This window comes from Amblyraja radiata, chromosome 3 (assembly GCF_010909765.2).
Source record: "Amblyraja radiata isolate CabotCenter1 chromosome 3, sAmbRad1.1.pri, whole genome shotgun sequence".
NCBI classification, from domain to species: domain Eukaryota; kingdom Metazoa; phylum Chordata; class Chondrichthyes; order Rajiformes; family Rajidae; genus Amblyraja; species Amblyraja radiata.
In genome coordinates, this window is record NC_045958.1 from 110,803,929 (window position 1) to 110,830,604 (window position 26,676).

At 46.3% G+C, this 26,676-nt stretch overlaps 1 long non-coding RNA gene across 1 annotated transcript; it reads left to right on the plus strand.

Annotated features, from left to right (window-relative positions):
• Positions 1–1,142: 1,142 nt before the first annotated feature.
• On the plus strand, positions 1,143–26,182 carry LOC116970718. The gene is made up of 3 exons (XR_004411285.1): positions 1,143–1,197; positions 8,979–8,982; positions 26,065–26,182. It is a non-coding gene; the product is annotated as an uncharacterized LOC116970718 (long non-coding RNA).
• The last annotated feature ends 494 nt before the right edge of the window (positions 26,183–26,676 follow it).

Sequence of the window (26,676 nt, forward strand, 5' to 3'; positions counted from 1 at the left end):
CAAACTTTTGAATGCATCCAGTGAATCGGCCTCCACTGCCTTCTGAGGCAGAGAATTCCACAAATTCACAACTCTCTGTGTGAAAAAGTTTTTCCTCATCTCAGTTCTAAATGGCCTATCCCTTATTCTTAAACTGTGGCCGCTGGTTCTGGACTCCCTCAACATCGGGAACATGTTTCCTGCATCTAGCATGTCCAATCCCATAATAATTTTATATGTTTCCCTAAGATCCCCTCTCATGCTTCTAAATTCCAGTGAATACAAGCCCAGTCGCTCCATTCTTTCATCATATGACAACACCGCCATCCCGGGAATTAACCTTGTGAACCTACGCTGCACTCCCTCAATTGCAAGAATGTCCTTCCTCAAATTAGGAGACCAAAACTGCATACAATACTCCAGGTGTGGTCTCACCAGGGCCCTGTACAACTGCAGAAGGACCTCTATGCTCCTATATTCAACTCATCTTGTTATGAAGGCCAACATGCCATTAGCTTTCTTCACTGCCTGCTGTACCTGTATGCTTACTTTCAGTGACTGATGTACAAGGACACCCAGGGCTCATTGTACTTCACCTTTTCCTAATCTGACACCATTTAGATAATAATCTTCCTTCCTGTTTTTGCTACCAAAGTGGGTAACCTCACATTTATACACATTATACTGCATCTGCCATGCATCTGCCCACTCACCCAAGGGTCGGTGTTGGGGTCGCTGCTCTTCACGTTGTATATTAATGATTTGGACGAGGGGACTTGGGAGTGCTGGTGCAGTATTCCCAAAAAGTTAATCTGCAAGTCGAATCGGTAGTAAAGAAAGCAAACTCAATGCTAGTATTTATTTCAAGAGGGCTTGATTACAAAAACAGGGATGTAATGCTGAGGCTCTATAAGGCGCTGCCAGGCCGCATTTGGAATATTGTGAGCAATTTTGGGCACCATATCTGAGGAAGGATGTGCTGGCTCTGGAGAGGGTCCAGAGGAGGTTTACAAGAATGATCCCAGGAATGAGTAGGTTAACCTATGATGAGCGTTTGTCGAAACTGAGCCTGTACTCGCTGGAGTTTAGAAGAATGAGGGGGGAACCTCATTGAAACAGACAGAACAGTGAAAGGCCTGGACAGGGTGGATGTGGAGAGGATGTTTCCACTAGCGGGAGAGTCTAGGACTAGAGGTCATAGCCTCAGAATTAAAGGACGTTTTATTAGGAAGGAGATGAGGAGAAATTTCTTTAGTCAGAGTGTGGTGAATCTGTGGAATTCTTTGCCACAGAAGGCTGTGGAGGCCAAATTAGTGGATATTTTCAAGGCAGAGATTGTTGATTAGTTCAGGTGTCAAAGGTTATGGGAAGAAAGCAGGAGAATGGGGTTAGGAGGGAAAGGTAGATCAGCCATGATTGAATGGCAGAGTAGACTTGATGGGCAGAATGGCCTAATTCTACTCCTATCACTTTTGACCTTATGAGCTTATGCCGCCTGTCCTGCTGAGTTTCTCCAGCATTTTGTGTCTATCTACGGTTTAAACCAGCATGTGCAGTTCGTTCCTCCACAAACCTGTGTATTGGGCAGTGTATGGCAGGGTCCATCATCAATCTGCACTCCTGCCTGATTCAGAGCTGAATACAAGTTCTGCTCCACATTTTTGTTTGAAATGATAACCTCTCACGCCTTCGGAAACCACGTAGAGATTACAGGGCAGACATATAATAAAGATAAGGTGGCGGAGACTATGAGGGCATTGTACAGAATGGCTTTCCAAACAACCACTGCCCTTGTTACAAAGGTCTTGAGAAATTCCCCACACTTTGTCCCACAATACAATGATGTCAGCTCTAATGTTATTGGGGAATGACATGTGCCGACCGCAGGTAAGCGGTGCAAATGGACATTATTTGATTAGACATTTCACAATAGCTGGTTAATGGATAATAGTTGGCAAGCAACATAGGGACAGAGTGGACTGAATATTCCTCTCAAAGTGTTGCAACCAGTAACAATGCAATTCAAACCTAGAATTCCCGGACTTGATTGTAACATTTATCCGAAACAAATAACCAACGTCAATAACGGGTGCAGCGGTAGAGTTGCTGCCTTACAGCGCCAGAGACCCGGGTTCGTTCCTGACTATGGGCGCTGTCTGTACGGAGTTTGTACGTTCTCCCCGTGACCTGCATGGGATTTCCTCGGGTGCTCTGGTTTCCTCCCACACTCCAAAGACTTACAGGTTTGTAGGTTAATTGGCTTTGGTAAAAATTGTAACGTACCTAGTGGGTGGAGAGCAGTGCTAGTGTATGGGGTTCACTGGTCGGCACGGACTCAATGGGCCGAAGGGCCTGTTTCCGCGCTGTATCACTAAACTTAACTAAACAACGCTGTGTTCAGTTTGGATGGGAGGTCATGGTTAGAGTCACAGGGTCATTGAGACAAACAGCGTGGAAACAGACCCTTCAAGTCAAGTCAAGTCAAGTCAAGTATTATTCGTCACGTGCACATAAGTGCAGTGAAATGAATTTGCCAGCAGCGGTACAATAAAAAAAAGAACACACAGTACACAATAAAAATTTACCACAAACATCCACAGCATTCATCACTGTGGTGGAAGGTACAACATTTGGCCAGTCCTCCTCCATTTTCCCCCGTGGTCGGGACCTCAACCCTCCGCAGTCGCCGCTGCGGGTGTCCAGATGTGCAGACAAGGTAAGTCCAGGTAAATCCTGAATCGGTGCCTTCAAGATGGTGTAGGCTACAGGCCGGCGGTCGAAGATCTAAAGTCCCCGCCGCACCGCAGCCAGAAGCACCGCAGACCGCAGGGCCAGCGGTCGGAGCTCCTCTCCAGAGGTCCCAGGCGAGGGACCCCGCTCCGGATGGTAAGTCACGTCGCGCCCCTGGTCAGAAGTTGGCCACGGGCCGGCGGTCGGAGCTCTTCTCCTCCGGGGTCCCCAACGAGGGATCCCAGGCTCCGGACGCCGCGCCAGCTGGAGCTTCAGGCTGCCGCGGGCCAGCGTACGGAGTGCTCCCCTCCGGCAACCCCCGGCGAGTGCTCGCCCACTCCGCGACGAAAGTTGCCTTTCGGCCCAACTTGCCCACACCGACCAACATGTTCCATCTACATGTCCCACCAGCCTGCATTTGAACCACATCCCTCTGAACCTGTCCTATCCAAGTACCTGTCTAAATGTTTCTTAAATGTTGCGATAGTACCTGCCTCAACCACCCTCTCTGGCAGCCCGTTCCATAACATTTTAGTTCCACGAGGGCGGGAACATTAGTGTTTGATATTTTTGTCAATAGTATTTCTGCTTTGTATTGACATCAATGGAGTCAAAGTATGGAATCAATTGTCCTCCCTCATGTAATCGATGCTAATAGAAGGAATTGACCAGTCCTGGACTGTGTAGGAAAGTACGGCAGATGTTGGTTTACACCGAAGATAGACACAAAATGCTGGAGTAACTCAGTGGGGACAGGCAGCATCTCTGGGGAGAAGGAATAGTTGATGTTTCGGGTCGAGACCTTTCTTCAGACTGGATTGTTTTCTCTGGAAGGTCAGAGGTTGAGAGGAGGCCTGATAGAAGTATGTAAAATTATGAGAGGCACAGATAGGGTAGACAGTCAGAACCTTTTTCCCCAGGGTGGAAATGTCAAAGACTAGAGGGAATTGCTTTAAGGTAAGAGGGGCTGAGTTTAAAGGAGACAAGTGTATGGGGCAAATTCTTTATGCACAGAGCAGTGGAGGTGGAGACAGATACGATAATGGTGCTTAAGAAGCTTTACATGTGCAAGCAGGGAATGGGGGGATATAGATCATGTACAGGAAGATGAGATTTAGTCTATCTTGGTCACATCTTCGGCATGGACATTGTGGGCTGAAGGGCCTGTTTGCACGCTTTTTTTTAGTTTAGTTTAAAGACACAGCGCGGAAACAGGCCCTTCGGCCCACCGGGTCCACGCTGACCAGCGATCCCCGCACATTAACACTATCCTACACACACTAGGGACAATTTTTACATTTACACCAAGCCAATTAACCTACAAACCTGCACGTCTTTGGAGTGTGGGAGGAAACCAAAGATCTCGGAGAAAACCCACGCAGGACACGGGGAGAACGTACAAACTCCGTACAGTCATGCACCCGTGGTCGGGATCGAACCTGGGTCTCCGGCGCTGCATTCGCTGCAAGGCAGCAACTCTACCGCTGCGCCACCGTGACCGCCCCTACTGTACTGTTCCATCTGCCATGTTCTATCAATGGGATGGAGGTGTGAACTCAATAGTCCTCGCCAATTCAACGCATATCTCAATGGGTTAAATGGAACAGAGGGACTCTTTTTAAACCACAAAGAAAAATAGTTATGCTGGGATGGAGTGATTATGTGCAGGCAGATGAGAGCTGGTCTTGGCATCATGCTCGGTGCAGACATCAAAAGACAATAGGTGCAGGAGTAGGCCATTCGGCCCTTCAAGCCAGCACCGCCATTCAATGTGATCATGGCTGATTGTGGGTCAAAGGGCCTGATCCTGGGCTATACTGTGTTATATGTCCCGGGGGAGCCACGCCGGCCTAGGGAGGAAAAGACAATGGGGTACCGCCATGAAGGACGATGGGAGAACAAAGGGGGCCTATTGTATTGTAGCAATATTACAAATTTTTAATTTTGAGATTTTAAAAATCAAGTCTGTAATTTATCCCATCAGATAAAGCATAAAAAGAAGTTTCATTTGTCACCTAATTCACTTTCATATCTTCAGTATTAAAACAGTTATGGCCATTTTCATACTCGGAAATTAGCATCTTGTTCCCTATTGCTTTTCCATTGACTTAACACAAAAGCTGTGATCGAGGACAGTCAAAAGCCCATAACTTTCTTAAAAATTAAGAGAACTACAAGAAATTTTCAGTTATTATAGATTGAAGCATTCTGAAACAAATATGAAACAATCTTACTAAGATGACTTGAAATTAAATCACATAATTAGTTAGTTACCTAATTGTAGCTAATTACAAAATTCAATTACTAGATCTAAACATCTATCAATTTCTTAAGAATAGATTAACATTTTTAAATAGCCTAAGTGTCCAAATAACATTCACACAAGAATTCACAATATAACATAATTTTTAATCTCACTGTCATGGATTTATAGGCCAAAGGAAGGAATTTAATGCTTAATACCTGTAAATTAATGGCCATTTAAATCAACGCGTGGGTTTTTCTGGAACGCTACCATTTGGAACGTTGCGGTTTTGCAGTGATTTAGATCCCCATATCTGCATGAAAAACACTGCTGGTCGGTATGGGGACTAAATCACCGTTTCGCAACTTAAAATGCGAACTAAAGGCATCTTAAGGACCACTTTTATACATAAAAATAAACAGCTTTTTTACCTGTCACCTACATGACGTTGTCGGCGTTGACGGCTTTAGAAGCTGATTTTAAAATGACTCCAGCGCTGAACAAGTCGGGCGATTAAAAAATAAAAATACACAGAACGCCCGTCGGAACGATTTTTCAACAAAAGCTTGCACTCCAACCAAATATAATCCAGGACAAGGTAAGAATAAAAATGCGTTTTAGCCCCCCCCCCCCCCCCTCAAATGCGGCAAAATCGCGCACACGGCCAGTGGCAGAATTGCAGCGCCGCTGAAGGTAAGTATTGTAACATTCCTACTGTGTGGGGGAGAGGGGGGAGCAATCTAGTTTAGAATCCTGTGTCTGTTTGTTTGTTTGTTTGTTCGTTCCAGTGAAGGATCTGTGCACATGTCAGCCAGCCCACAGTCGCTTGTCTATTTCTTTTTTTTCACTTTTACATTTTTTTTTTGCATACCTTGTTGTCTGTTGTGACTGTTTGCAGAACAAATTCCCTCCGGGGATGAATAAAGTATTATTGTATCGTATCGTATCGTATTGTATAGTATGTAGGTAGGAACAGCAGATGGTGGTTTACACTGAAGATGGACTCAAAATATCTACCTGGTTTGATCTAGAATGACCATTTCAAGGACTTTTGAGAGGAAAGGCAGTTTGGAAATAGGTCTGTAGTTACTAGGCAAGGTGGGGTCTAGGTTAGGCTTTTTCAGGAGGGGCTGGACCACCGTGTGCTTGAAACGGGTTGGAACAGCGCCAGTGGCCAGAGAACTGTTGATGATAGAGAGGATGCTGGGACCGGCTATTGCAATGACATCCTTCAGAAGGGCAGTGGGGACAGCGTCAAGGGGGCGGGTAGCAGGTTTCATAGTGGAGACCAGCTTTACATGGGAGGGTAGAGTAACGGGTTGGAAACAGTCTAATTTAGAAGAACAGACCAATGAGACAGCTAGGTCACGGATGGGAGGGGAAATATTCGTTCTAATGTTCTCAACTTTGCTGGTGAAAAATGTAGAGAATTCTTCGCACTTGGCAGGGGACCCAGCTAAGCTGGTACTGGGGGCGGGACATATGACAGAGGTAATAGTACTAAATAGGACTTTGGAATTATGAGCGTTTTTGGAAATAAGGTCGGAAAAGTATTGTGTTCTCGCAGGCTTTACAGCTTCCTGGTATTTGATAAGATTGTTTCTCAGAAATTCGAAGGAAATTTGAAGCTTATCACATTTATACTTCCGTTCTGATTTTCTGCATTCTCTTCTTAGGGTTCTGGTGGAGTCATTGAGCCAAGGCCAACCTTTAGGCTTAGGCTTTTTCATTTTAAGAGGAGCAACAGAATCCAGGATGGAAGAGCAAGTGGTATTGAATAGAAGAATGAGATTGTCAGTGCTGAGATGGGGGGAGAAGCCTCGATGGTGCAGATGTCGGGAGCAGCTATGAGAGCCTCAGAGAACTTACTGGCAATCGAAGAGTTTATGTAGCGGGAGTAACGAACAGGGAGATGAGATTTTGAGGGAGAGAAAGGCAGAGATGCATCAAATATAATTGCACTATGATCTGACAGATTACAAATTGGGAGACCAGACGATAGCACCAGGTCGAGTGTATGGCCAAGCTTGTGAGTGGATCCAGTGGTAAGTAGAGTCAGATTGAAGGACTCAACCAGGTGCATAAATTCACTCACCAGAGGCTTAGTAGGACAGCAGACATCTCTATATATATACACGTTGTGGCCAGGCCCCCCTCACCCTGGCCACAAACTCTTTGAATCACTTCCCTCTGGAAGGCGACTCCGGACTGTCAAAGCTGCCACAGCCAGACATAAAAACAGCTTTTTTTTCCCACGAGTAGTAGCTCTACTCAATAACCCAAAATGGTTTTGCTCTGGTATTTTATTTAATTCACAAGTTTAATCAATAATGTTTTATTATTAATGTTTAATGTTTTATGTATCATTCCTAACTGTCACTGTATGATATGTTGTCACTTGCGGGCGGAGCACCAAGGCAAATTCCTTGTATGTGAATACTTGGCCAATAAACTTATTCCTTCATTCATTCATTTATATATATATACACACACACATGCACATGTACGTACACATAAAACAATAATAATGCAATAATAATAATAATAGTCTGTTGTAGTTCAGAGCTTATTTGAGGTTGTCGTGTTTAATAGCCTGATGGCTGTAGGGATGAAGCTGTTCCTGAACCTGGACGTTACAGTTTTCAGGTTCCTGTACCTTATTCCCAATGGTGAAAAGAGTGTGTGGCCAGGGTGGCGTGTGTCTAGAATGAATCTAGATAGAATGGACTCAGAGAGAAAAACGGCCCTTCAGCCCACTAAGTGGGTACTGGCCATCAGCGACTCATTTTCAGGGACAGTTTCTTCCCAGCTGTTATCAGGCAACTGAATCATCCCACCACAAGTAAAGATCAGTGCTGAACCACTATCTACCTCTTTGGTGACGCTCGGACTATCCTTGATCCGACTTTACTGGGTTTACCTTGCACTAAACATCATTCCCTTATCGTATCTATACACTATAAATGGCTCGATTGTAATCATGTATTGTCTTTCTGGTTAACACGCAACAAATGCCTCGGTACATGTGACAATAAACAAAACTAAATTATTATTTTTTAAATTTCACATTAATCCTACTCGAACACATTCAGTGTTCCCTATATTACCTTTTCCCTCCAGATTATACATATACCATAAAACATAGGAGCAGAATTAAACCATTCGGCCCATCAAGTCTACTCCGCCATTCAATCAATGCTGATCTATCTCTCCCTCCCAACCCCATTCTCCTGCCTTCTCCCCATAACCGCTGACACCAGTACTGATCAAGAACCTGCCAATCTCCGCTTTAAAGATATCCATTGACTTGGCCTCCAGAGCCTCTTGTGGCGACGAATTCCACAGATTCACCACCCTGTGACTAAAGAAATTCCTCCTCATCGCCATTCTAAAGGTCGGTCCTTTTATTCAGAGGCTGTGGACTCTGGTCCTAGACTCTCCCACCGGTGGAAACATCCTCTCCACCCTCTATCCAGGCCTTTCATCATTTTATGGTTAAGGTTTAAGTGAGATGGGGTTGGGAGGGTGAGAGGGGTGAGAGATTGCAACCTTCACGTGGTCCGCCCTGTTTCGACGAATGCAATCAACCCGGCGTGCACAATCAAATAAGATCAATTAGTACAAGTTGTCCTACAACTGTAGGCTGTGCACGCCATACGCAAGAAGAAGAAGAAGCAGGAGGAGGGTGAGATAGATCAGCCATGATTGAATGACTGATTAAACTTGGTGGGCCGAATGGTCTGATTCTACTCCTATACCTTATGACCTTACGACCTCGTGACTTTCTGAGATCCTTTCCCCCCCCCCCCCCATTTTTCACAACTCCAGCAACTACAGACTCAGAGCCATCACATATCCTCATAAATAATTCCAGAGGTGAACAATTTCCTGACTGAAGACATTTCTCCTTATCTCAGTCCTAAAAGACACTAAAGACTACAAATCACTGCACAGCTAACAGGCATTGTGCATGTTTCTGCCTAATTCCCAGCTGAGGGATTAATGTTGACTGATATGCAATGAGGCATGTCAGTGGCTTCTTGTGACTGAATCACAGTTGCCCATATCTCACACAACAAAGCAACACCTTAACATCTACCCAGTTCATAAGTTCAGAAGGGATAGGAGCAGAATGAGGCCGTTCGGCCCATCAAATCTACTCCGCCATCAAATATGGCTAATCTATCTCACCCTCTCAACCCCATTTTCCTGCCTTCTCCCCATAACCCCTGACACCCGTACTAGCCAAGAATCTGTCAATTTCTGCCTTAAAAATATCCACTGGCTTGGCCTCCACAGCCATCTGTATCAATAAATTCCACACATTCACCAACCTCTGACTAAAGAAATTCCTCCTCGTCTAGACTCGCCCACTAGTGGAAACATCCTCTCCACATTTAGCACACAACAAATGTTTCTCACTGTACCTCGGTACACATGACAATAAACTAAGCCGAACTGAACTTAACCCCCCCAGGCTTTTCACTATTCGGTAAGTTTCAATGAAGTCCCCCTCCTTCATCCTTTTAAACTCCAGCGAATACAGGCCCAGTGCCGTCAAATATTCATCACATGTTAACCCCTTCATTCCTGGGATCATCCTTGTAAACCTCCTCTGGACCCTCTCCAGAGGCAGCACATCCTTCCTCAGACACAGGGCCCAAAATTGCTCACAATACTCCAGTTGACCCCTCTAACAATCAATTGCAATGTGATTATCTCTCATTCTTTTATTCACTCAGGAATATTTTCTTCCTTCCATCTTGAGGTAAGACAATAGGCAATAGGTGCAGGCGAAGACCATTCAGCCCTTCGAGCTAGCACCGCCATTCAATGTGATCATGGCTGATCATCCCCAATCAGTACCCCGTTCCTGCCATCTCCCCATATCCCCTGACTCCGCTATCTTTCAGAGCCCTATCTAGCTCTCTCTTGAAAGTATCCAGAGAACCGGCCTCCACCGCCCTCTAAGGCAGAGAATTCCACAGACTTCCACAGGGGAGGGGAGGAGAGGAGAGGAGAGGAGAGGAGAGGAGAGGAGGGGAGAGGGGAGGGGAGGGGAGGGGAGGGGAGGGGAGGGGAGGGGCGTCGGTTCACGGGCCGATCCGGTCAAGGGAGACGGATGAAGGCCCTGCAGAAGCCTGGGGCTCGCCTGGATCAGGAGCCACTCCAGTAGACTGAGCGTGTGGGTCAACCGGACTTTGGAAATGGCCCCAAAACATGGTGGTGCCCACATGTGTAAATATGCAGAGAGAATCTGACTGTGCAGTTGCACCTGCGACAAATAATTTGCCACTGAACCATTGTCTTTGTCATTCTTCACACATTTTCTCAGAATGCCACTACTTGGCATAATTTCCATGTTTATATTGAGAACCTTGAAGACCCTGATACAAGAAATATAATTTACCTTGATGTGAGCACTGACATAAATTGCTCTTTGACAGATAGTGAGATACAGATAGAAAGATCTGTAAAAGCATTGTTAGTCATTTCTGCATTATAATAGGGGGGGGCACGGTGGTGCAGAGGTAGACCCGCGTTTGATCCTGACCTCGGGTGCTGCCTGCACGGAGTTCGTACGCTCTCCCCGTGACCTGCGTGGGTTTTCTCCGAGATCTTTGGTTTCCTCTCACACTCCAAAGACGTACAGGTTTGTGTAGCAAAGAACTGCAGAAGCTGGTTTAAATCGAAGGTAGACACTCCAGACTGTCAAAGCTGCCACAGCCAGACATAAACACAGTTTTTATCCACGAGTAGTTGCTCTACTCAACAGCCAAAAATCTGTAGCCTCCCTTTGATCTGGTATTTTGTTGGTTCACATGCTTGATCAAAGGTGTTTTGTCATGAATGTTTTATTATTATTAATGTTTAGTGTTTTCTGAGTCATTCATAACTGTCACTGTATGTCATGTTGTTACTTGTGGGCGGAGCACCAAGGCAAATTCCTTGTATGTGAATACTTGGCCAATAAACTTACTTACTTACCTACTTAAATGCTGGAGTAACTCAGCGGGCCAGGCAGCATCTCTGGAGAGAAGGAATGGGGGAGACCCTTCTTCAGTCTGCATTTTGTGTCTACCATGTTTATAGGTTAATTGGCTTGATATAACATTGTAAATTGTCCCTCGTGTGTGTGGGATAGTGTCAGTGTGCTGGGATCGCTGGTCAGCGCGGACTCGGTGGGCCGAAGGGCCTGTTTCCGCATTGTATCCTTAAACTAAACTAAACTAAACTAAATTAAACTAAAATAAATATCTCATTGTACAATAAACATTTGGGATTTTAATTTGTTTTACCTTGCTACAATGATACTCTTTCCCTGCTCAATCATTGGCACCATTATTTACGCAGCATCTAGAATGTAAAACTGTCAGAAATTGTCACAGCAGTAACTGCAGGCAGTTCATGCTTCAGTTATAGGAACCATGTTTACTCAGTATTTGCTTACCACAAACCTCTGATCAGTAAAAGTGTCCTTCTAACTCAGGGTGGGGCATGCGTTTACTTAACCTAACCCACATATCGCTGTGTAAGGTTTCTCATTCTCACTTGGCCCCAGAAAGCATCTCCTCGGGATGCAACAGACAATAGACAATAGGTGCAAGAGTAGGCCATTCGGCCCTTCGAGCCAGCACAGCCATACAGAATACTGATTGGGGTTGATCAGCCATGATCACATTGAATGGCGGTGCTGGCTCGAAGGGCTGAATGGCCTACTCCTGCACCTATTGTCTATTGCCTATTGTCAATGGCGCTGTAAGGCTGCAACTCTACCACTGTGCCACCGTGACCAGATGAGGAACAATATTTGACACACTTATGAACACGGGTTAAACTGCTCATTATTAGTTGGTGAGCCTGCAAATTAACTTGTTTTACATTTGCTAAATCTTGCCACAAGTAATAATTCACTTAGCAAGTCTGGGTGGGGCTGATTGAAAATCACACACCGGGGTTACTCATTCTGTAAACCCAACTCAACCTGATCTTGTATTTCCAAGAAGTACATTAACAAACCAACCCATGAGCTTCAAGCAGATGATGTAGTGCTAAGGTCATAAGTTGTAGGAGCAGGATTAGGCCATTCGGCCCATCAAGTCTACTCTGCCATTCAAGCATGGATGTTCCAAAGATCAGAAACAAAGGTTCTCAAGGAGAAGGGAATCCGAGCATAGCAAATTATTGATTGCAGTTAGGCTGAATGAGGAGCTCTGCGGGTTAAAATAACCATATAACCATATAACAATTACAGCACGGAAACAGGCCATCTCGGCCCTACAAGTCCGTGCCGAACAACTTTTTTCCCTTAGTCCCACCTGCCTGCACTCATACCATAACCCTCCATTCCCTTCTCATCCATATGCCTATCCAATTTATTTTTAAATGATACCAACGAACCTGCCGCCACCACTTCCACTGGAAGCTCATTCCACACCGCTACCACTCTCTGAGTAAAGAAGTTCCCCCTCATGTTACCCCTAAACTTCTGTCCCTTAATTCTGAAGTCATGTCCTCTTGTTTGATAGGATTCATATGTACGTCATATGAGGAGAATTAGAACATTTGGCCCATCGAGTCTATTCCGCCATTCATTCATAAGTTCATGTTATAAGTGTAGAATTAGGCCATTCGGCCCGTCAAGTCAACTCTGCCATTCAATAATGGCTGATCTATCTCTCTCTCTCTCAACCCCATTCTCCTGCCTTCTCCTCATAACCCACCCTGACACCCGTACTAATCAAGAATAAAAAAGACTACCGGGGCGCTGGGGAGATGGCCAGCCCTGCCGGCAGTCTGTTCGTTTTTTGTTATTTTTAGCGTTTGTTAAAAGTTTGATTTAATGTACTTCGGTACGTTTTACGTTGGGGGGGGGGGAGGGCGAGGGGATCCGGGGAAACTTTTTTCCATGTTCTTACCTTCCCGGAGATGTGATCAATTTTCCGATCACATTCTCCGGGCTCTGCGGCCTCGCTGGAGCGGGAAGCCGCCTCGGACAGTCGTGAGCCCCACCGCGGGGCGCGGACTTAACATCGGAGCGGATCCCTTGCCTGAGATCGCTCCCACCGCGGCCTGCGGACTTACCATCAAGGGCTCGCTGTCTCGGGAGAGGCAAGTCGGGAGCTCCAACGCCGCAGAAGGTTCGACCAGCCCCGACGTGAGGTTTGATCGCCCGGCACGGGGGAGCTGACATCCCCCCCGATGCGGGAGCTGAACGCGTTGACGCGGAGGGCCCGAACGCCACCGGCTACGGGAGTTAAGATCGTCCCGTCAACGGGGGCTCAATGCCCCAGACCAAGGAAGAACTAAGGGAAGGACTTGAACTTTATTTCACCTTCCATCACAGTGAGGAATGTGTAGGAGTCACTGTGGTGGATGTTCATGTTAAAATGTGTTTTTGAGTGATCTGTTGCTTTTAATTGTATGACTGACCAGGCCAATGAAATTCCTCGTATATGTTGCAAAACATACTTGGCGAATAAAGTGTGATTCTGATTCTGACCTGTCAATCTACGCCTTAGAAATCCCCATTGACTTGGCCGCCACTGTCGTCTGTGGCAATGAATTCCACAGATTCACCACCATAAGGTCCAATGCCAAGATTACACATTACCTTCACGTGTTCTTGAAGCAGCTATGTTTCCCCTTGAGTCTGAAGAAGGGTCTTGACCGGAAATGTCTCCTACCCATGTCCTCCACAGATGCTGCCTGACCCACTGAGTTACTCCAGCACTCTGTGAAACGTCACCTATCCATGTCCTCCACAGATGCTGCCTGACCCACTGAGTTACTCCAGCATTGTCACATTCACTGAAGTACAGTAAAAAGCTTTGTTTTGCCTGCTATCCAATCAAATCAGATAGTACTATACATAAATACAATCAAGCCAAACTCAGGTACAATAGGTAGAGCAAAGGGGAAGACACAGAGGGCAGAATATGGTTCTCAGCATTGTAGCGCATCAGTTCCAGAGACAACGTCCAATGTCCGCAATCGGGTAGAGGTGAATCGTACAGTACCCTAGCTTATGGAAGGAGTGTTCAGAAGCCTAGTTTATGGAAGGTCTCAGCTGCAGGAGTGTGCAGGTGCAATAGACAATAGGTGCAGGAGTAGGCCATTCAGCCCTTCGAGCCAGCACCACCATTCAATGTGATCACGGCTGATCATCCCCAATCAGTACCCCGTTCCTGCCTTCTCTCCATATCCTCTGACTCCGCTAACTTCAAGAGCCCTATCAAGCTCTCTCTTGAAAGTATCCAGAGAACCGGCCTCCACTGCCCTCTGAGGCAGAGAATTCCACAGACTCACAACTCTCTTTGTGAAAAAGTGTTTCCTCAGTTCATCACCGACCATAGAGTCATACAGCGTGGAAACAGGCCGTTCAGCCTAAATTACCCACACCAACCAACACATCCAAATCTACATTAGCCCCACCTGCCTGCGTTTGGCCCATATCCCTCTAAACCTGCCCTTCCATGTACTTGTCCAAATCTTCCTTAAACGTTGCAATAGTACCTGCCTCAACTACCCTCTCTGGCAGCTCATTGCATAACAATAGGCAATAGACAATAGGTGCAGGAGTAGGCCATTTGGCCCTTCGAGCCAGCGCCGCCATTCAATGTGATCATGGCTGATCATCCCCAATCAGTACCCCGTTCCTGCCTTCTCCCCATATCCCCTGATTCCGCTATTTTTAAGAGCCCTATCTAGCTCTCTCTTTAAAGCATCCAGAGAACCGGCCTCCACCGCCCTCTGAGGCAGAGAATTCCACAGACTCACCACTCTCTGGGAGAAAAGGTGTTTCCTCGTCTCCGTTCTAAATGGCTTACTCCTTATTCTTAAACTGTGGTCCCTGATTCTGAACTTCCCCAACATCGGGAACATGTTTCCTGCCACATGTTTATGCGATGGTCTGGGCTGCATCCACCGCTCTCTGCAATTCCTTGCGGTCTTGGATGGAGCTGTTCCCAGCTGTTATCAGGCAACTGAATCTCCCGACCACAACCAGAGAACAGTCCTGGACTACTGAAGGTAGACACAAAGTGCTTAATGTCCAAGCCCTTAACAATCTTATATGTTTCACTCTCATCCTTCTAAACTCCAGAGTGTACAAGCCCAGCTGCTCCATTCTCTCAGCATATGACAGTCCCGCCATCCCGGGAATTAACCTTGTTTTGTTGCAAGATGGCAGGAGTATTGGTGTTTGGTTTGGTAGCTCGTTCCATTCACCCACCACCCTCTGTGTGTAAAGGTTCACAAGCCTGACTGCAGCGGGGAGGAAGCCTGGCGTTGCGCGCTTTCACGCTTCTCCATGACGGGAGCGGGGAGTAGAAGGACTGACCGGGATGGGGCAAGACTTGAACTTATCCCTGGGAGATCCAAGGATACTGGGAAGCATCTCGACATCGAACAAACCATTCCTTCTATTGTCAGCCAGGATGACTTGTTCTCAGGACAGGACGGGATGAGTGATTAATGCCAGACGTCTCATCAGTGGAGACTTGCTGCCAGGGAAGATGTTAACTTGTTGGTCGGCAAGGTGAGCAGAAGGGTCTGTTTCTAGGATGGATGCATTATGTCTTCAAGAGAAGACATTGACTATTACTAGTGGCAAGTAGCTGAAGCTTTACAGCAAGGTGTAAAGGGGTATCCTGTATCTTCCCCTTTGCACATCACGGTGGCGCAGCGGTAGAGTTGCTGCCTTTTATGCCCCTGTCCCACTTATGAAACCTGAACGGAAACCTCTGGAGACTTTGCGCCCCACCCAAGGTTTCCGTGCGGTTCCCGGAGGTTGCAGGTGTTTGCCGGAGGTTGCAGGTAGTGGAAGCAGGTAGGGAGACTGACAAAAACCTCCAGGAACCTCCGGGAACCGCACGGAAACCTTGGGTGGGGCGCAAAGTCTCCAGAGGTTTCCGTTCAGGTTTCCTAAGTCGGACAGGGGCATTACAGCGAATGCCGCGTCGGGGACCCGGGTTCGATCCTGACTACGAGCGCTGTCTATACGGAGTTTGTACGTTCTCCCAGTGACCTGCGAGGGTTTTCTCCGAGATCTTCGGTTTCCTCCCACGCTCCAAAGACGTACAGGTTTGTAGGTTCATTGGCTTGGTAAATGTAAAAATGGTCCCTAGTGGGTGTAGGGTAGTGTTAATGTGCGGGGATCGCTGGTCGGCGCGGACAGGGTGGGCCGAAGGGCCTGTTTCCGTGCTGTACCTGTAAACTAAACTAAACTAAACAGTAAGATTGCAAGGTAGAGTGAAGAAGGGTTTCGACCCGAAACGTTGCCTATCTCCTTCGCTCCATAGATGCTGCCTCACCTGCTGAGTTTCTCCAGCACTTTTGTCAAACTTCAATTTTCCAGCATCTGTAGTTCCTTCTGAAACAGTAAGATTGCAAGTGTAGTGGGACAACTGGTAGAGATGCTTGCTCAGAGCGCCAGAGGACCAGGTTAGATCCTGACCTCTGGTGCTGGCTGCTTGACATTTGCACATTCTCCCTGTGACCACGTGGGTTTCCTCCAGGTGCTCTGGTTTCATCCCACATCCCAAAGACGTGTGGGTTTGGTTAAGTTTTAGTTCAGTTCAGTTTAGTTTAGTTTAGTTTAGAGGATTTAGCATGGAAACAGGCCCTTCGGCCCACCGGGTCCGTGCCGTCCCATGGTCAACTCGTGAACAATAGTGTTCTATCCTACACACTCGGGAACATTTTACGGTATTTAATTAACCTACAAACCCGCACGTCTTTGGGATGTTGGAGGTAACAGGAGCACCCGGGGAAAACCCAGAACGTGCAAACACCACACAGACAGCACCCAGGTCAGGATCAAACCCGGGTCTCTGGCGCTGTAAGGCAGCATCTGCGTTACTGTAAGTTAATTGGCCTCTGTAAATTGTCAAAATGTGTTGGCAATGGATATGAAAGTGTGATAACTGGTGCGGACAGGTGATCGATGGTGGGCATGGACTCGGTCGGCCGAGGGATTAGGGTTAGGATTATATCCCATCAATTAATCTAGTCTTGTGGATTCCAGGAGTGTGCCTGCTTATCCTGACTTGAAGAAAAAGACATTGAACATTTAACTGCGCCTGGTAGCTTCACGGGGCACTCATGAAACATGAGCCGACTTGATCCCAATCTCTCTGCTGGACGGACATCAATTTCTCTTCGTGATCCTTCAATTGGCGTTTGTTTTTTGTTGAAGATTGCCGAACATCTCCTGCTGAATTTGGATGTTGTTCTATGATGCCTGGATAGTTTCAGAAAGTTAACAAAATAGAAATTGGGGTGATCATGTTGCAGCTTATATCACACGTCAATGAGGCCACATTTAGAGTATTGTGTTCCGTTCTGGGCGCCATGTTATAGGAAAGATGTTGTCAAGCTGGAAAGGGTGCAGAGAAGATTCACGAGGATGTTGCCAGGGCTAGAGGGTCTGAGCTGTAGGGAGAGGTTGAGCAGGCTGGGACTCTATTCCTTGGAGCGCAAGAGGATGAGGGGTGATCTTATATAGGTGTACAAATATATGAGAGGAATAGTTCGCACAGTGTCTCTTGCCCAGATTAGGTGAATCGAGGACCAGAGGACATAGGTTGAACGTGAAGGGGGTAAGATTTAATAGGAATCTGAGGGACATTTTCACACAAAGAGTGGAGGGTGCATGGAACAAGCTGCCTGAGGAGGTAGTTGAGGCAGGGACTATTGTAACATTTAAGAAACAATTAGACAGGTACATGGATAGGACAGGTTTAGAGGGATATGAGTCAAACGCAGGCAGATGCGACTAGTATAGATGGGACTTGTTGGTCAGTGTGGACAAGTTGGGCCGAAGGGCCTGTTTCCACACTGTATGACTATGAGTCTATGACTGGCATGTTCTTTGACAACAGGCTATTGAACTGCTGAATCAGCATCCTTAAGCCCCTGTCCCACTTTCGCGACCTAATTGGCGACCTCTGCCGAGTTTGCCCTTGACTCATACTCGCAGCATGGTCGCCACGAGGTCGTAGGAGGTCTTCGTAACTCTTCCTCACGCTCGTGAGTGGTCTCCGCGTACTCGTGGCCTCAAGTAGGTCGCGGCGTTTTTTTCAGCCTGATAAAAAATGTCCACGAGTAAAGAAAAGGTCGGCATGGAAAATATTGTTACTTTTTACTCATAGGTAGGTCGTAGGTAGGTCGTAGTAGGTCATGATGGTAGTCGTAGGTCAGTAACTGGCCCGAGAAACAAAATGCAAACATGACATCATTTTATCATGTGATCATTTTCCACTCGTAGCTAGTCGTAGTTGGTCTTAGGTGTGGAAGACTGAGGTCGAGGGGGTTGTAGGAGGTCATAGACATAGTCGTAGGAGGTCGTAGACATAGTCGTAGGAGGTCGTAGACATAGTCGTAGGAGGTCGTAGACATAGTCGTAGGAGGTCGTAGACATAGTCGTAGGAGGTCGTAGACATAGTCGTTTTAGGTCGTAGACAGTCGTAGGAGGTCTTTTACTTCGGCGAGTCAACACGACCTTGACATTTTTTTCAACTCGTCTAGGGTCTTCTAAACTCGTGGATTAGGTCGTCCAAGTGGGACCGGCCCTTAAGGCATCTTTCTTCCCAGGAGGAGAGTGCACCACCAAACCATTTATATCATTCTACCACTGAAGGTGTGGACCAAATGCACAATCATGAAAACTTGTACGTAACAGGCATCAAGCAATGTGAAATCCAGTAACCTCTTGGAAAATGTGCCCAGTGGCGGCAGTGCGCTGGGGCCGTGGTAAAGTTGCTGCCTTACAGCGCCAGGGACCCAGGCTCGATCCCGACTACGGATGCTGTCTGTATGGGATTTGTACGTTCTCCCTGTGACCACGTGGGTTTTCTCCGGGTGCTCTGGTTTCCACCCACATTTCCAAAGACATACAGGTTTGTAGGAATCGGCTTGGTATAATTGTAAATTGTCACTAGTTTAGTTTAGACAGTGTGCGGAAACAGGCCCTTCGTCCCACCGAGTCCACGCCGACCAGTGATGCCCACACACTAACACGATGTTACACATACTACGGACAATATCAAGGAAATTGACCTACAAACCTGTACGTCTTTCGGAGTGTTGGAGGAACCCGAAGCATCCTGTGAAAACCCACATGGTCACGGGGAGAACGTAAAAACTCCGTACAGACAGCACCCGTAGTCAGGATCAAACCCTGATCTCTGGCGCTGTAAGGCAGCAACTCTACCGCTACGCCACCGTGCCATCCTAGTGTATAGGATAGTGCTAGTGTACTGGGTGATCACTGGTTGGCATGGACTTGATGGGCCAAAGGGTCAGTTCCCGCACTGAAAGAAAAAAAGGGTCTCGACCCGAAACGTCGCCTATTCCTTCTCTCCATGGAATGACCAGTCTGAAGAAGGGTCTCGACCCGAAACATCGCCTATTCCTTCTATTCCTTCTATGGTGCCTTCCTCACCGTGGTGCCACTGTGTTATGTTGTGTCGTGGACTTTCAGTGTTTGTGCTTTTTTTTTTTTTTTTTTTTTTTTTTTTTTTTTTTTTTTTAAATTGTATTTTATTTTTAATATGTTTTATTATTTATTATTATTTATTTATTTTTATTTTTATGATACTGCCTGTAAGGGAAATTCATTTCGTTGTCTCTAACTGAGACAATGACAATAAATTTGAATACAAGAATACAATACAATATCCATAGAATGATCAGTCTGAAGAAGGGTCTTGACCCGAAACGTCGCCTATTCCTTCTCTCCATAGAACGAGATCAGTCTGAAGAAGGGTCTCGACCCGAAACGTCGCCTATTCCTTCTCTCCATAGAACGAGATCAGTCTGAAGAAGGGTCTCGACCCGAAACGTTGCCTATTCCTTCTCTCCATAGAACGATCAGTCTGAAGAAGGGTCTCGACCCACAACGTCGCCTATTCCACCTCTCCATAGATGCTGCCTCACCTGCTGAGTTTCTCCAGCATTTTCTGCCTAAACTGAAAATGGTGACCTTGTAATTTTGAACATGATCCATGTCATAAAAAGCAGCAGAAATATATTAAATTGGAGCGGTTTAAGTATAAAGCTCTGAGTGCAAGCGCTTGCTTATATTAGCCGTGATAGAGTTGTACTATTGATCTTCATCCCCATTATCAACACGATCATGATCGATTAATCAGGTACCTGTCCGGCTATCGTGATCCCCTAAGAGTTCGAGACATCCCTGTTTACCTGCCGAGGGACAGCGTTTGTGCCTAATTTTCCAACCGCGCCCACCTATCAAGAGAATAACCTTGAAGAAATTATGGACAAGAAGTACTTAAAATGAGCAAGGTCATTATGGAAATATTTTCAACGTGATCCCATCAAGAGAGTTGTGAAAATCTTCATTACCAAAGAGCCTTCCTCTGACGAAAAAAATAAATGGATTATAAATGGTTTATATCTTTGCAGTGGCTTTTTGTGTTTCTAATTCCCTCTGTGTTATTTACTGGTGAGAATGCTATTGTTGTACCAGAGAGAGAATAAGAGGATGCATTTTTAAATGTCAGCTCTGTAGGTGAGGCTGGGAGGATGGAAATCCATTTATCAGAGTATAAAGCAATATAATGTAACTATAGTTGACATCATAATGCAGCTGTTTTATCTCGACTGTCAAAGCTTTGTCAGTTAGTTATACATCACATCTGATACAAGTACTGTATTCCTGATTAGAAATTGCTTGAATGTTGCTGGGTTATCTATCAGCATGGGTCACACATCACCTGGCTGGAGGGGAAAGAAACGGAAGGCCATTAACCCTTTAAACGCGCTTCCCCCGGATATTTGTTAACGGTGATTCATCTCCACAGCTTAGCACCGGGCCTGTTTTTCAAGGTGCAACAGTTCACTGCATGTCGTCATGGAACGGCAGAGGCTGGTTTAGACAATTGACAATGGACAGTAGACAATAGGCGCAGCAGTAGGCCATTCGGCCCTTCGAGCCAGCACTGCCATTCACTGGATGATCATGGCTGATCATCCACAATCAGTACCCCGTTCCTGCCTTTTCCCCATATCCCCTGACTCCGCTATCTTTAAGAGCCCTATCTAACTCTTTCTTGAAAGCATCCAGAGAATTGGCCTCCACTGCCTTCTGAGGCAGAGAATTCCACAAATCCACAACCCTCTGTGTGTAAAGGTTTTTCCTCATCTCCGTTCCAAATGCCTTACCCCTTATTCTTAAACTGTGGCTCCTGGTTCTGGACTCCCCCAACATCGCGAACATGTTTCAATAGACAATAGACAATAGGCAATAGACAATAGGTGCAGGAGTAGGCCATTTGGCCCTTCGAGCCAGCACCATCATTCAATGTGATCATGGCTGATCATCCCCAATCAGTACCCCGTTCCTGCCTTCTCCCCATATCCCCTGACTCCGCAATTTTTAAGAGCCCTATCTAGCTCTCTCTTGAAAGCATCCAGAGAACCTGCCTCCATCGCCCTCTGAGGCAAAAAATTCCACAGACTCACCACTCTCTGTGAGAAAAAGTGTTTCCTCGTCTCCGTTCTAAATGGCTTACTCCTTATTCTTAAACTGTGGCCCCTGGTTCTGGACTCCCCCAACATCGGGAACATGTTTCCCGCCTCTTGTGCGGCCAATCCCTTAACAATCTAAAATGTTTCAATGAGATACCCTCTCATCCTTCTAAACTCCAGAGTGTACAAGCCCAGCTGCTCCATTCTCTCAGCATATGACAGTCCCGCCATCCCGGGAATTAACCTTGTAAACCTACGCTGCACTCCCTCAATAGCAAGAATGTCGTTCCTCAAATTAGGGGACTAAAACTGCACACAATACTCCAGGTTTCCTGCCTCTAGCGTGTCTGAACCCTTAATAATCTTATATGTTTCAATAAGATGCCCTCTCATCCTTCTAAATTCCAGCGTATACAAGTCCAGCCGCTCCATTCTATCAGCATATGACAGTCCCGCCATCCCGGGAATTAACCTCGTGAACCTACGCTGCACTCCCTCAATAGCAGGAATTATACCGAAGATAGACACAAAATGCTGGAGTAACTCAGTGAGTCAGGCGGCATTCACTGAAGAGAAGGAATGGGTGATGATTCACACCTTAACAACACCTCAGAGAGTCATAGAGTCACACAGTGTGGAAACAGGCCCTTCAGCCCAACTTGCCCACACTGGCACAGGAGAATGATATCGAAAGATAGATCAGCCATGATTGAATGACTTGATGGGCTGAATGGCCTAATTCTGTTCCTATGATTTATGAACATATGAACTTATGTATGCAGAACAAAGAACTAAGAGTTACAGCGCCAGAGACCCGGGTTCGATCCTGACCTCGGGTGCTGTCTGTACGGAGTTTGTACGTTTGACCTCATGGGTTTTCTCTGAGCGGTCTGGTTTCCTCCCACATTCCAAGTAGGTACAGGTTTGTAGATTAATTGGCTTCTGTTAAATTGTTAATTTGTAAATTGTAAACACTTGTATAAAATTTTATAATTTGTATTAAATTGTAAATTCTCAGTACAATTGTAAATTGTCCCTGGTGTATGGAATTAATGCTAGTGTACGTGGTGATCGCTGGTCGCCGTGGACTCGGTGAGCTGAAGGACCTGTTTCCACACTGTATCTCTAAAGTCTAAAGTCTTAAGCAAACTGCAGATGCTGGTATATACTAAAGATAGACACAAAATGGTGGCCAGCCGGGATCTCAGAAGAAAAAGGATGGGTGGCGTTTTGGGTCAGGACTGCCTATACATTGGGTACTCAGGACTATGAACGGCGCTGTGGAGGTACAGGAGCATTTACTGCGTATTGTAAATCTGAAGCCTTCGCCTTACACAGGATGTACTAGTTGTAACATCACCAAAATCACCCACGACTTACACATTGAACAGTTAGGCCTAACTTCTGCCGAACATTGTGGTTATGTCTTTCCGGCTCTGTGAAACTCTGGACTTGATCGAGGGTTGGGGGGAGGAGTGGGGGAGTGACGATCGGTGGTTGCTCCTGTGCTGAGTTAGTCTCGACTCCGAGAGCGAAACTAGGCCAGATTTGCCAACACGTTTAAAACAAAAACACTGTGGCCTAAGGGAAAAATAATTTGCGTTCTAAATCGCCTCCAAAGCGTCCACTTCCTCAGAAGGCTTAGGTAGTTCGGCATGTCGCCAACAGCTAACACCAACTTCTACAGATGCGCCATACAAAGCATTTTATCGGGATGCATCACACCACGGTTTGGGAACAGCTCCATCCAAGGCCGCATGAATTTGCAGAGAATTGTGGACTCAGCCCAGACCATCACACAAACCAACCTCCCTTCCGTTGACTCATTTATACCTCACGCTGCCTCGGCAGTCTCATTGCGCCCACTCCCTCTTCTCCCCCCTCCCATCAGTCAAGAGGTATAGAAGTGTGAAATTTATTGCACACCTCCAGATTCAGGGACAGTTTCTTCCCAGCTGTTATCAGGCAACTGAACCATCCTACCACCAACTAGCCTTGAGCTACTATCTACCTCATTGGAGACACTCAGACTATCTTTAATCAGACTTTTACTAGACTTTCACTAAATGTTATTCCCCTTATCATGTGTCTGTACACTGTGGACGTCTTGATTGTAATCATAAGGTCATAAGTGATAGGAGTGATAGGAGTAGAATTAGTCCATTCGGCCCATCGAGTCTACTCCACCATTCAATCATGGCTGATTTATCTTTCACTTTTAACCCCATTCTTCTGCCTTCGCCCCATAACCCCTGACACCCGTACTAATCGAGAATCATGTACTATCTGTTCAGTGGCCGTCTGGCCAGGGTGTCAGCTTGCCCGATGGCAATTGGCCCCTGATGAAGTGGGCTCCCTATATAAAGTGGGCCCCTGATGAAGTGGGCCCCCTTTGTTTCCTGGCAACCAATATTTTTAGACCCAGTCCGCCACTGTGTTTGTTCACTGACTGGATATCACATGACTAAAATGCTTTTCACGGTACCTCAGTACACGTGGCAATAAACTAAATGAAATTAAACTATTTAGATAGAAGCAGGCCTTCTCATCACAAAGGAACAATTCCCTACTCCCACAAGAGTTGGATCGACTAGTAATTTGGCCGTTAGTAGATCTGGCCACGATTTTCTCAGTGACACATGACACAAGCATTGTTTGACACGTTCAACCCAATGAACTGTTTTTCTAAAGAAGTGCTTCTGCAGAAAGTGCCCACCTGCTGCGGTTAGAGCGGCACAGATGTAACGTGAGGAGATGCTTCACCGCATCAAAGGAGAATGATAACTGAGTATGCTGTTGGCTTTTAAAAAAAAATTCTTTGTAATTTTACCGCTTTCTGAGCCAACCCCTGACACAGTCACGGTGGCGCAGCGGTAGAGTTGCTGCCTTACAGCGGTCGCAGCGCCATAGAGCCGGCTTCCATCCCACAGACTACGGGTGCTGTCTGTACGGAGTCTCCCCGTGACCTGCGTGGGTTTTCTCCGCGATCTACGGTCTCCTACCACGCTCCAAAGGTTTGTAGGTTAATTGGCTTGGTATCATTGTAAATTATCCGCAGCGTGTGTAGGATGGCGTGAGTGTGCGGGGATCGCTGGTCGGCACGGACTCGGTGGGCCGAAGGGCCAGTTTCCACGCTGTATCTCTAAACTAAACTAAACTAAACCTCTCCTGTTGCTAAGGTCCAGCAGAATCCTGAGCTCCACATATATCCTTCCCTTACTTATCCAACATTCCCTTCTTCCTTGAATCCTTCCTGACTTAATCTACTTCCATATAACCATATAACCATATAACAATTACAGCACGGAAACAGGCCATCTCGGCCCTACAAGTCCGTGCCGAACAACTTTTTTCCCTTAGTCCCACCTGCCTGCACTCATACCATAACCCTCCATTCCCTTCTCATCCATATGCCTATCCAATTTATTTTTAAATTATACCAACGAACCTGCCGCCACCACTTCCACTGGAAGCTCATTCCACACCGCTACCACTCTCTGAGTAAAGAAGTTCCCCCTCATGTTACCCCTAAACTTCTGTCCCTTAATTCTGAAGTCATGTCCTCTTGTTTGAATCTTCCCTATTCTCAAAGGGAAAAGCTTGATCACGTCAACTCTGTCTATCCCTCTCATCTTCCTTAGGAGATTTAGAAGGTTTGGCGTGTCTATGAATGCTCTCTTGAACTTCGACACGTAGACTGGTTGCATCGCGGCCTGGTTTGACATCAAGCGGAAGGATGAGGGACCCACACACCTGTCCATATCAACGGGACGATGGTGGAGAGAGTCAAGAGCTTCAAATACCCGGGCGTGCACATCTCTGAAGATCTTTCCTGGACCCGGCACACTAACTCAATTCCTGAGAAGATTGAGGAGATTCGATATGTCAGAGAGGACTCTCCTGACCTTATACAGGTGTGCAGTAGAGATTATATTAACGAGTTGCATCATGGCCTAGTTCGGCATCGCAAACGTCCAGGAACAAAAGAGACTGCAGAGAGCGGTGGGCACTGCCCGGTCCACCACAGCCACTGACCTCCCCACCATCAAAATGATTTATAGGGGGTCATAGAGTCATAGAGTGATACAGTGTGGAAACAGGCCCAACTTGCCCACACCGGCCAACAATGTCCCAGCTACACTAGTCCCACCTGCCTGCGCCTGGTCCATATCCCTCCAAACCTGTCCTATCCATGTACCTGTCTAACTGTTTCTTAAATGATGGGGTAGGAACTAACAATATCACTACTTCATATAATATTCTCTTTCTCTTTATTTCTTGCTTTTTTAACTTTTTTCTTACTATCAAATTTAAAATAAGAAGCTGTACATGAAATGTAATATGTTATTCATGTCCTATATTATTGTACACTGCTTCTAATAAAAATATTTTTAAAAAACCCACCACCCTCTGTGTGAAAAGGTTACCTCTCAGATTCCTATTAAGTCCTTTCCCCTTCACCTTGAACCTATGTCATCTGGTCCTCGATTCCTCCGCTCTGGGCAAGAGGTGCTGCCTCGAAAAGACAGCCAGCATCATCAGAGCCAATTGTTGTAGAGTGGATGTGGAGAGGATGTTTTTCACTGGTGGGAGAGTCTCAGAATGAAAGGACGGAGCTTTACCAAGGAGATGAGGCGGAATTTCTTTAGTCAGTGTGTGGTGAATCCTGTGGAATTCATTGCCACAGAAGGCTGCGGAGGCCAGGTCAATGGGTATTTTTAAGGCGGAGATTGACAGATTCTTGATTAGTACCGGTGTCAGGGACTAAGATAGTCATTATCGTAATTGTAGGATCTTGCTTTTGTGCAAATTGGTAATTAAATGTTATGCATCACGGCAAAGACGATATCTGAAAAATACAGCATTAGCTGCAGAGTCCATAAGGCCGTAAGGCGGAGGAGCAGAATTAGGCCATTCGGCCAATCGAGTCTGCTCCGCCATTCAATCTCCCTCTCAACCGCATTCACCTGCCTTCTCCCCTTTAATCTTTGATGCCCTGTCAATATCTTGTGTGGGAAGAAACTGCAGATGCTGATTTATGCTGAAGATAGGTCCTCTAGAGAAAAGGATCCTGCCTGAACCACTGAGTTACTCCAGCCCTTTGTGTCTACCTATCAATCTCCGCTTGATAAATACCCAATGCCATCCGTGGCATTGACTCCAGAGATGCTGCCTGACCTGCTGAGTTATGCCCTGTCCCACTTAGGAAACCTGACCGGGAAACCTCT